The sequence below is a fragment of the Rhinopithecus roxellana genome, chromosome 1 (genome assembly GCF_007565055.1).
Source record: "Rhinopithecus roxellana isolate Shanxi Qingling chromosome 1, ASM756505v1, whole genome shotgun sequence".
NCBI lineage: Eukaryota > Metazoa > Chordata > Mammalia > Primates > Cercopithecidae > Rhinopithecus > Rhinopithecus roxellana.
Window position 1 is genome coordinate 89075499 of NC_044549.1, and position 10104 is coordinate 89085602.

Here is a 10104-nt window from a genome sequence, read left to right on the forward strand (position 1 = left end):
ATTTTTTAATTGGGTAATTTGTCTTTTTTGTTGTTGTTGAGTTGTAAGTTAGTTATATGTCCCTGATACTAACCCCTTATCAGATATGTGATTTATACACATTTTTATAAATAGTTAAATAATTTTAAATAATCTATTTAAAATAAAGTATTTTAAATAGGTAAAATATTTGTAAATATTTTATCCCGTTGCCTTTTCACTGTCCTGATAGACCATACCTTTTTGAAGATTAATTAAATTCCAAGGCAATGACAGTTCTACAAAAGTTCATAACTGGCAAAGACTTGGCATCCATGCTGTTGAAGACTCTCAGAAAAAAGAAAACTGAGGCCCAGAGAGCTACAGAGGCTGTTTCAAGGTCTCATGGGAACTCCCCAGCACTGGAAGGGCCTTAGAAAACATTCAGTCCATTCCCCCAACACACAGTAAGCACATGCAAACACATACACACATATGATGCCATTTTATGTCTTGGATATTAAGGACACTTGAAATACACCCTTAGAAAGTTGCCTCTTTTTAGAAGTCAAGGTGTAATGCACTTGCAGAGGTTAATGCAGTCAAAGTTAGACTTTCAGCACTAGACAGTTTTTCTTTAAAAATCTAATGTCAGAGCTTACAAAGAGAAAGCAAAATAGGTACTCAGGGTGGATCTGGAATTGCTTCAATATTGGACATTTCCTTTAATTCAGAACCTATTTCTGAATTAGAGGTATAAATTTATTACCTCCTAGTGAAATGGGTTAATAACCACAAAGCAAGTGTCTCAAATGCAAACAACGACAAGGGCAAGGAAGTAACACAGAATGTCAAATCCAAAGGAGTGAAAGGCGATAGGCTTACAGTGCTTGTTTTACAATCAAGCATAAATTCTGCTTTGCTATGTCGCCGCTTAAAACACTGAACAGACCAAACAAAAAGGCAAAAGAAACACTTCCATGGGCTGTGACAGCCCTCATCCAAGCTGCCAGTTTACGATTCTTATGTAAAGTGCCCCTTCCTTCATTTTAAATTTAACTAAGTATCTCAGTTCATGACCTTTTCCAATCCAAAGAAGCAAAGATGAACAAAACAAAGTAAACATAATCAAGCACTGAGTGAGTGTCTCTTATGTGCCTGGGCCTGGTCCATCTGCTAAACCCAAAGATGTGGAAGTGGCAAAACAGTAGAGTCAGGGACTGCCACAGCTGTGATGCCTGGCAGAAAAGCATCAGCCTCACAGGAGCAACAATTAACTAAAAATTTTTTGTTCATGTATACCCTATTTATTTCTCAAAAGAGCTTTGGAGGATCCTACAATAAGGAGTATAATAAGATTAATAGGAATAGCAAATTCAGGAAAAGGAAAAAGTGAGAAAGGAAATATGAAGCATAATAGTAGAGATGACTTAGAATCTATGAGTAGCAACAAATTTGACTATGAGCTTCCTAGCAGCCAGGGGGAATAAAAGGAGATACTATGTAATTGCTAATATTAGGACTATGATTCTTAAATCCTTAAGAAAGAAAACATTTTTAAAATGGCAAATTCCCAAAGAACATTCTCAAATGGCTAAAATGACTCCTAATGAATTAAACATAAGGATTTGATAAGTTTTTCTGAAAACTGCCAGCCTACCATTAATGCTTTTCCCTAATGTTTTGCAGTAGGAAAGCCCCATGCAAACTCAGAAAGCTACATGCTGTAACTAAGAGAAAATGACATATTAGGAGCTTGATGGGAAAGACTTGGAGGGCTCACATGTTCAGCTGCACACATCCCTGGTAGGGCCATCATCAACATCAAAAATAGTCCATACTATACACCTCCAGGAGTGGAATAATTCCAGTATTAGATAGCTTTCCAGGGAAATAAAATGGATCCAGTCCAAATCCAAAAACCATTAACAACTCCTTTTTCGGGGAGGAAGAACTGTATCTGAGACATGGAAAAGATAAATCCCTGGAAAAAAAAAATCCAGTTATACATCTCCTAGTAAGATGATGTATCCTGAAGCAATAGACTGTTCTGTCACCAAGCGTATTAGTCTGTTCTCATGATGCTAATAATGACATACCCAAGACTGGGTAATTTACAAAGGAAAGAGGTTTAATTGAACCAGTTCCACATGACTGGGGAGGCCTCACAATCATGGTGGAAGGCAAATGAGGAGCAAAGTCACATCTTACATGGTGGCAGACAAGGGAGCTTGTGTAGGGGAACTTCCCTTTATAAAACCATCAGATCTCATGAGACTTATTCACTGTCATGAGAATAGCATGGGAAAGACCTGCCCCCATGATTCAATGACCTCCCACTGAGTCCCTCCCATGACACGTGGGAATTATGGGAGCTACAATTCAAGATGAGATTTGGGTGGGGACACAGACAAACCATATCACTAAGGCTTGGTGAAGTAGCAAAGAAAGAGGCTTTCTTCAAGAGGAGATTGCTGACTGTCTTGCATACTCTGCGCTGCCAGGAAAAATGTCAAGCAAATGCATGTGAAGGTGAGAAATAGAAACTGGAAGATTAGAAACAAGGAGAAGTGATTGTGGTCAAGCTGATTTCTCCATTCCATTCTATGTCTATAGATATCTATATGTTCTGAGATTAGAGTTATCAAGTCATAAAATGGAACAGTTTAATCATTGTGTTCATTAAGAATATTTTGTAGTAGGCAACCAGAGATTGATTCAAGTTAAGCATAGAAAGAATTTGTTGAAAGGTATTGGAGTGACATATAATAGAATCAAAGGAAAACTAAAAGGAAAAGAAAGATTCAAGAATCCAGAAACCAGAGCATCTGTGAGCATCTACATAGCATGAACTCCTGCCCAGTCACTTTAGGATATCCCTCAGCTCAAGAGCTAAATTCCAAGGAGGGAGAGCCTGATTATTCCAGCTTGGGTCACACGTCCATTCTCTGGCATTTCATCTTAACCAGTGGTTGTGAATCAGGGGCCATTTTGCCCCCTAGGAGACACTTGGCATTGTCTGAGGACATTGTTGGTTGTCACAACCAGAGGGCATCAGTGGATTTCACAACCCAGGATGCTGCTAAATACCCTACAGCTCACAGGGCATCACCCAGCAACAAAGAATCTACCCCAAATGTCAGTAGTGTCAAAGTTGGGAACCCCTGATCCTGACTGACGAGTCCAAAAGGAACACAGAAGAGGCATTTCCTCAATGGAAAACTGAGGTATGTAGTGGTCACATCTTCTTCCCACTCCACCCAGATTCCCTGGAATCCCTTTGACCATTTCTCTATTCCCCTCCCACAGCTTTGTCTCTACCAGCAACTAACACCAATGTTCTTCAAAGAATAGTCCTGGGTTGCTGGAGGCATTGGCAAGCTCAGAGAGCTGGGAGTGCCTGGGTGTTTACATCCACATGGGAGACTCATAGTGGGGTAATAGGAAAACCCAGCTCTCTTGCCTCAAGTCAGGTGTCATTCACACTCCAGAGCTCCCACAGGATGGGGCTGAGGCTGGGACTGTGCTTAAATGGCACCCTTGGTCAGCATCTCCCTCGCCTCAGCCCTACTTCCTCACTGCCTTACCAGTTTCTTCCAGCAACACTCTCTTAATAGCTCATATTTACCCAAATCTCCACTCAGGATGTGCTTTGGGGGAACGTGACCTAAGATAAGGTGCTATTGCCAAAAAAAGTGGGAGAATTGCTGTGCAGTCAAAAGCAATAGCAAACCACTATAATCATATGAACTCTCCTGCCTGGGTTTCCTGTTCTCCCCTCACTATATAAAAAGGTGAAAGATAGAAGTCCTGCTCTTATTTAGATGCAGTGACAAGGAAATGCTCCAGCCATCTCGTATCCAGAATTAGACCTCCACAAGCAGAACCAGAGATGTAAGGCTCTAAGACAGAACCAAACAAGTTGATGCTTTCTGATTATTAATAACAGGTTGACACTTTCTAATCACTGATAACACAAACAGCAAAGTCACCTCCAACAGCGAGCATCAGACTTCATCTCTGTGGATGGCTAGAGAGGCAGCCACCTCATCCAGGCAGGAAGAGATTATTCATAGAGGAAGAATTATGATGGGTAGTCACAAAAGTGAGATGGGGAATGGCACAAGAGAACCAAAGTATCGACCCCTGGGGAGTTGAATTGCTAATTCCTTGTGAAAATTCAAGCAGCTGAAAAGCAAGGTTTAAATGAATGCCTTATGAATGAAATATAAAAGATTACTAGTCTGCAGATAAGAAAATTAGATGTCTGCAAGCAGCACAGAAGAGCAAAGGAAGTAAGCAATCTTTACAGATCTGCAAACAAAGTCCTTCAAGTGGACTGAAATCAAACAAAGGATATTAAAAAGACACCTAAATAGAGGCAGAAAACTGACCTCAACTCTGTTGCCTGCCTGGTAATGCCATTAGGGGCTTTAAGTAAGATCGAGGATGCACTCTTCTAAAGCTATGGAACTGTCCAACACAGTAGCCACTGGCCCCAATGAGATGTCTAAATTTAAGTTGTTTAAAATGAAACAAAATCCATAATTCAGTTGTTCTATTCCCAGTTCAGTGACTTATTTAGGCCGGTCTCATCCATCTGTGAACCTGAAAATCCCAACTGGTAAAGAAGGGGCTGACAGAAGGTCTGCAAGATCTCTTCCAGCTCGGGAGTGTTCTTTGTTCTGTGGCCAGTCTTGGAAAACAGTTCAGACGGAATCATCTTAAAATGATCAATAAAGTATGCATACCTAAAAATTCAAAATGTATGTGTCCCAGTAGGCCAAGAACTCTACTTTCCAGATCCTCCTTCAGGAAAGGATTTGCTACCTGTAGCTCTTGGCTTTTTGGGCTCTGACTCAGATGCAGAGAGCCATTCCACACAAGGTCATGGCCTCCTGGGAGCAGCCTATATCCAGTGACTGAACAAGGTGGGGGTATAAAGGCCTGGCCATTCTGTACCACGGGAGAAAGCTCTAACAGGCGGTACTGGTTCCTAAGCCCTCCACTGGGGTGAAGATCTTTGTGGAAGCATGCATAACATTTCAGCTTCTCCTCTGCCCAGCCCTTCTTCTTCCCCACCCTTTCATTGGTGTTGATCACCAACAAACATTGTGTGCACTAATAAATACCTCAAGGTCTGCTTCCAGAAAACCCAATCCGTATCAGTGTGGTCAATGGGAGGTGGCTTGGCAAGGCTGAGCAAACAGAATAAAAGGATTCTGTGGAGATCCGATGATATAACCACAATTAATAGTAATTGTAATAGTGAACAATTATATGATACTAATAATGCCCAGGCACTCTTCCGTATACTTTACACACGTAAATTCTAATGCTCATCCAACCCAATAAATTAAGTGCCATCATAATAGACAGGAAACCAAGGTACGCTGAGGCCGAACAATGGGCCTAGAGTCCCACAGCTAGGATACAACACAGCAGGACCCAAATCCCGGCAGGCTGGCTCTGGAGTCTGCATTCTCACCCACCAATTTGAGTCATTATCCCACTTACTGGCCTTAGGTCATTAACCCCCCTCCCCTGGACTTCACTTTTTCCTTTGTGATGTGAGAAGTCCAGAGTCAGTAACCTCTCAAGCCCTTCCAAAGCCACTGCATGGTACTCCCTCTCCTTCTCAATGTGTCCATGGCGACCCAGAGCTGTTCACAGTCAGGCCTGGAACCCAAAAGTCACTGCTGCCCCCACACCCTGAGGTTCTTTGCTCCACTCTGGTCTGGCTTTACAGAAGGGGAGGTGGAGGCAGACCAGGAAGAAGGTCTCTAATCACGTTCCACACTCTCAGGGCTGGAAGAAACTGCTCCAGTAGGCCCCATCCAGACCTCCACTTAGGTTTTTGTTCCTCTTCTGCCATCATCACAAAACATAAACAGAGAATGCCTGGCATGTCATCTCTCTCTCTCTCTCTCTCCTCTCTCTCTCTCTCTCTCATACACACACACACACACACACACACACTCATAATACACACAGAGAGAGGATGTGAAGGAGCACTTTCTCTGACTTAGCACTTAAAATGTGCCAGGCCTTGTACTAAGAGATTTTACTATATTAAGTTACTTAGTCCTCACAAGAGATGTGGAAGCCAAGACTCACAGAGGTTAAACCACTTTCTGAAGGCCATGAAGATGTTACTGCCAGAGCAGGATTTGAGCCTGAGCAGACTCCAGTGTCTGCTCTTGATCTCTACTGACTCCAAGGCATCAAGGACCCCACCAGCACCTATGGAGATGCAGCCATCCCTGGCCAGCAGTCCCAGCTCCAGCCCCAGCCACACCACCACGAGGGCAGGAGACTAAAGGGGTGTTGGAGAAGAGGGAAGGAAGGAAAGAGGGAGGAAGATGGAGAGAGGGAAAGGAAGAAGACAGGGAGGGAAAGACAGACAGAGACAGAGAGATGGTTGGAGTTGTTCGTCAGTGGTGCCTACAAGTAAGGGAACTACATCATCTGGTCATCCAGTCTGACACTTGCCTAGGCAACAGCTGAGATACTCTTTCCTTTTGCAGGGAGGAGAGAGAATCAAAAAGACAAATGGTTGCAGAGGGCTGGGAAGGGGGACAAGGACAAGTCAGTTTCCCATTGGTTAGAAGCACGACAGTATCTAGTGTAAGCACTTGGCCTGTATTGACCCACATAGTCCTCACAACAACCGGATGAAATAAGCAATTTATAATCTCCATTTTGCAGGTGAGAAAAGTGAGGTATTTGCCTACACTTACAGCCAGTAAGTGTACCCTTGAGACTTACACTTAATTAGTCAGTTGTTTTCAGTTTCCATGATCATAAATTACTATTATAACATATAGTCCAGCAGGGCTAGATTATGGAGGAATGAAAAGAACATGAGGCTATGAGTTAGGGGACCTGATTTCTGGTCCCATTTCTAACTCTTGGAAATTCTGATATTGGGTGGGTTCTTTATCCCACTCATAAAATGAACTGATTGGATTAACTCAGGTGGTAGTGGTAGTAGAAGCCGTGGAAGTACCAGTAGTAGTAATGACAGAAGTAGTAGCTGTAATAGAAGAAACAATAGTAACAGAAAAGAAGTAATAATAGAAGTAGTAGCAGTCGAGTAGCCGTAGTAATAGAAGTAGTGGTAGGAGGAGGATTAGCAACATTAATATAAATAGCAGTAGAAGTTACTGTAGTAGTAGAAGAAGAAGAGAAAGAGGAGGAGAAGAAAAGGAGGAAGAGGAGGAAAAGAAAAAGAAAAAGATATAGTAGTAACAGTAGTGGTAGAAGAAGTAGAACTTACAGAAGAAATCACAGTAGTAATTGTGGTAGTCACAGTAATAGACATAGTTGTAGTAGCAGCAGTGAAAACAGAATTAGTAGTAAAAGAAATGAAAATAGTTAATAGATGAAATTGTAATACTAGAAGTAGTAGTAATAGTGATACAAGAAGTCGTAATAGTAGTTAATGAAGTAGTTTTTAAAGAAGACGAGGACAAAAAGGTGGAAGAGGAGAGAGAAAAAAAACACCAACATCTATGAAGACCTACTATGTGCCAGATGCTGTGGAAAATGTGTTTTGTATACTCAGTCCTCACATCTCTCTTGTTAGCCAGCTACCTTCCATAATGCTCATTTCACAGACAGGCAAACTGAGATTCAGAGATGTCAACCTATGCAAGGAGAGGTAAAGTCCAGACCTTGGCTTCCCACCGCCCTGGCTGCCTCTCCAAGGCCACCCACACCATGCTCCACAGAGAGCAGCTGTGTTCTTTCAACTTTTACAATGCTCATTCCAAAAGTCTTGCTACATAAAATGATTTGACCCCCTTGTCCTCAGAATTAGAAGGAAACTTAGAATTAGCTTCCCTAGGATAAGATCCTTTGTAAATATTTTCTATCTTTGCTTTATTTGAAAGATCGACATGAGACTGGTTGCCACCCAAAACTCTGTTGATATTTCCTTTTTAAAGAACATAACATACATTCTTGGGCTGGACTCAAACATTCTTACATTTTGTTTTTTAAAAAGAAACTATTTATAGAAAACCATAATTATTGGAAATGCAAGGTGGAAGTCCTGCATTCTTTCTTCCTCTGTGATAAAGGGCATAAAATGTTAGCTTTCTACCATTCTAGGAGAAATACCCGTCTCTCCAGCCCCATTCCTAAGGACTGGCACAAAGTATCACCATAATAACAACTGAGAATGTTAATTGAATATTTGGTGTTTTGGGGGATGCTATGTGAAGCATTTTATGTGCATCTTTTCATTTAATTCTCATAATCTCCTTGTGAGATAGGGTTGTCAGCATCAGCCCCATTTTACAGATGGTGAAACTAAAGCTTGTGGGCTTTAAGAAAATCACCCAGGTTCACCCTGTAAGTGACCAAAGTGGGCTCTTAAACACAGGTCTGTCTGAATCCAAACCAGACTCCCTAGATTAACTGGGAGTAGCTGGAAGTTACCAACTAAGGGAATTTAAGTAACTCGACTCCAGAAGGAATGAAAACTTTAGATGGATGACTATTCAGCAAGTGACCCACAAAAACACAGTCATAGCGGTCACTGAAAATACCCGCCTACGTAGGAGCTTGGAGTTGGAGGTGGGAGTTCTGTGAATATCTTCATGGTCATTCATTCATTGTATATTCCGCAAACATGTACTGCTCATCTCATGACAGACAAAGCCCTAGGAATCAGGGACACAGCAGGAACCAAGACAGACAGTCGCTGCCTTCCAGGAGCTCACAGTTGAGAAGGGGACAGACAGTCAACAGACTATTGCAGTTGAATGGGAGAAATGAAACACTAAGGTTTCATTTCGAAGGAACTGAGAGGGGGATAGGATACAGCTCCAGGGGAGAGAGGATACAGCCAAGAAAGTATTCTTGGAGGAGATGCCACAAACTGCTATTTGAAAGACCAACATAAGTCACCTGGGTAAATAAAGCCGGCTGTGGAAAGAGTCCTGGGCAGAGAGAATGGCACGCACAATGACTTGGAGGAAAGAGAGGGCAAGGAAAGACTGGGGAACTGCAGGCCCTTGATATGTACATTCTGATGCTGGAGATGGAGACCTCAGTCCTTTGTGGCTAGGTGATGTGAGCCACTCTAAGAGGCCTAAGTGCCCTCATCCTGGCTCCAGCTCCAGGCTCACCCAGTCACCTTCTAGTTATCACTGGCTTCCAATGATGGGTTATCTACAGGGACAGAAAGTTTAGACAGGAGCCAGAGTTCAAATGCAAATTAACAAATGGATTTTTCAATTCCTTCTTGCCCCTCTCAAATGAATTGGATTTTACCACTGAGTTCCCTGGAACCCAGTCACCTGAGTGTCCAAGCTCACACAGCACAAACGCAGACATAGGGCATGACACCCGCACTCTGCCTGGACCTTTTGACTGAAATAAATCATTTGCCTGGGGGTGCAGGCCATGGCCAGTTCATGCAGCAGTGTTTACTGAGAATCTGTATCTGCTAAAACTCTTTCAATAGTGACCAAGAAAAAAACCAATTCAAAATATTAAGTAATAAGGGAATTTATGATTTTATGCCCAGAGTACCCTGAGTTGGTTAATTCCATAGCTCAATGATATCATCAAATACCAGATTTTTTTCCTACATTTTCTCTCTTCCTTCATCTTTCTATGGTTCCTGGTGTCTCACATAGAGATAATATTCATTAGAAGAAAAGTGACTTCATCTGCCCCAATCTTATTCCCAAAAGTGCCCCACCCCATTAGATTTTCCCCTATACCTCATTTGCCAGAAATTAGTCACATGCCCCTTCTAATTTGTAAAACTTTGGTTAAGGAAATAAAGAGGATAGATTGAACTGGATCCACTGTGGGGAATATAGAAACTTTCACCATGCCTGACCCACAGCTCTGTGGAGAAGGCAATATTGAACAATTAGGGACTCTCCCAGCCAGGAAAAGTAGGGGTTAAAAAAATGGATAAGGGTCATTTGTCTGGCATTCAGTAAGAGCTCAATAAATCTTTTCTGAATGAGGAAAGGAACGAGCAAGCTGGGATGGTTACAAGAGGCAAGGGAGCATGACAGGTATGGACATATGTTCAACACAACTCTCTCAGTTGAAGAAAATAGAAACTAAATTCAAACTTGTTTCAGAGAAGAATAAATGATACCTATTGAATCCTGTAAT